The 2,591-nt window shown below is 30.9% G+C and overlaps 1 long non-coding RNA gene across 1 annotated transcript; it reads right to left on the minus strand.

Moving 5' to 3' along the window:
* Positions 1–400: 400 nt before the first annotated feature.
* Positions 401–864, minus strand: LOC145071274 (uncharacterized). The gene is made up of 3 exons (XR_013690343.1): positions 781–864; positions 537–634; positions 401–441 (listed from the first exon to the last, which is right to left on the minus strand). It is a non-coding gene; the product is annotated as an uncharacterized LOC145071274 (long non-coding RNA).
* Positions 865–2,591: the final 1,727 nt, after the last annotated feature.

Consider the following 2,591-nt stretch of genomic DNA (forward strand, 5'->3'; position numbering starts at 1 on the left):
TGAAGATGACACGTATTTGTGTGTCATAATTTTAAATGCTCTCTCTCTCTCTCTCTCTATATATATATATATATATATATATATATATATATATATATATATATATATATATATATATATGATAGAATTACTAATTTTCAAATTGAACAACAGATTGAAATTATCATAATACAAAATAAAATACCATACATAAGAACGATAATTCATTTCAAAAAAATATCATATGTCAAACAAGTTACCTAAAATTACATGTCAACACTAATAACACATTCTGTTAACACAAGAAGCTCCATTTTCATAAGATGCTAGTGCAACAACTGTATTCTTTCTGTTAACACAAGAAGCTCCATTGATCTTGACTATACTCCTAACAAGAACACATGAAATTCCATTCCAGTCCTTTCCACTTTCTCTTCACGATCTTTCAAATATTCCAGGTAACTGAAAGTATAAAGAATATTATTATTAATATTAATCATTTTCTTTCTTTCTTTTTCTCCCACTTATTTTATTTAAACCAATGTTTTTAATCCAACCTGACACCACCCATTTGTTCACTAATCCACCATGCACTGTTTAACTTTGCATCCATTCTTGCAGCTGCAATGCCATGCCCACTGCCCCTTAATCGATTCTATGTAAATATATATATATATATATATATATATATATATATATATATATATATATATTAAAAACTTCAGACCATATTTTACTAATTGGTGTGAATTGTGATAATCAAATTGTATAATTTTTATATTATATGATTCCAGTTAATACCTCCATTCTAGCTTTACTTTGGGAGACAAACTGCTTGAAGCGCTTTTGATCTGCAAACTGAACATCTTGGAGAATATAGTTCACCTGAAATAACAGAGTTATAATAAGCTCACCGGAAAAAAAAAATATGTATAATTTAATTTTAGTTAAATGAATATAATAAACGTATAAGGTTGAAAAGATCTTCAGTGCGTGCTGACATGGATTTGCCTTGAACAATAATATGACTAATAGGAGCTTCAAACCCTCTTTTTGATGAGGTGAAAGGGAATACAGTATGCCACCTGTCTTCCTTCCAATTAACTGATTTAACTGCCCAAAGTCCAGATCTTTTGTACCCATCTCCAGATTGACTGTTTATCAATAAGTATAAACATAATGAATAATAATATTAATACATAATTACTTAATTACCCTCATGTGTCCAAAAGAATCTTACCAAAAGAGTGGAACTATAGGAAGAAGTTCTTGCTTCAGTGAACTCATGTCAAATACTATTTCAGTGTAAAGAACATCATTTGTGAAGAGATCATGCTGCAATACTTTCACCTGAAATATTCACAAGACATCTGAATAATATGAAATAGTGTAATTTTCATAAAATTAAATTACAAACCTGTACATGATGAAACCAGAAAAACACAAGGCGGAAAGAAGAAACAAAATTATCATATATCTCTTTTGACAGCTTAACCAACAAGAAGTCCTGAAGGTTGGATGACTTGGACAAATACAAGCACCTAAGGCTTATAGTAGCTGGAAACACCACATAAAATGGAGCCTGCTTTAGAAAACAAGAGAATGCTTCAGACGAGTTTGTTGAATCCCCTTTGTTTTGCATCTCCATGATTCTCTGCAAAACACAACTCGTTTAGGTTTGACTTTGACCCAAACCTTTTCAAGGGTATAATTGTAATTTCAACTTATGTAAAACGGTATGTAACATTCTCTACAGTGGACCGGGCCCACAATGCACCCAGTATATCCATGCCATGGCTCCATGAACCGCACTTTGAGCGAGAAGAGTGTTGTACACGTTATCTAATGCGTTACTTTGAACAGCTCAAATCATGTAGGTAGGATCTGTCATTTTAAAAAAAAATGTTTACACACACAGAGGCAGTTTATGATTTAGTGTATGTTATGTTTTGGAAACAGTATTAGATCAGGTGAAGCACATAACATTGATGGTATAAATGCGTTGGTGATCCTAGAATCATGCTCACACTCTGTTAAAGTGGCATTTTCACCAAGAAGATCGAGAAAAGAGTTATCATCAAGTTTCCTTTAATTGAGTTTCTGATGAATAAAAAAGATACTCAAAACCTGATATCATAATAAAAAGAAAAAGTAAATTCCAAATATATACAAAGAAACACACCTTCCACTCAAGAAAAATGTGACTTTATCATCAGTATTCCACTCAGCAAGACGAAGAGGCAGCACTCTTGTAGTAAACCTAAAACTAGCTTTCTCTTTCATCAAAACCATTCCAGCTAGAATAGAGGCACTCAAAGGGGAAACAATTTTGCATGTACCTGAGAAATGTTGTCGTGATAAGATTTTTGGGAAATGTATTTACACACCTTTCATGTTAAGAAACATCTAATGACAAGTTATTAAGTTAATTACCATATTTTGAAGCTTCAGGGGCAACTGAATATCTGCTTCAGTATAATAACTTGTAATGTGCATTATTTGCTTATATATATATATATATATATATATATATATATATATATATATATATATATATATATATATATATGAATGAAATGGGGGTAAAAAAAGTTATATTATTTAGTATACAT

Source organism: Lactuca serriola, chromosome 8 (assembly GCF_051521515.1).
Source record: "Lactuca serriola cultivar US96UC23 chromosome 8, Lser_US96UC23_V15, whole genome shotgun sequence".
NCBI lineage: Eukaryota > Viridiplantae > Streptophyta > Magnoliopsida > Asterales > Asteraceae > Lactuca > Lactuca serriola.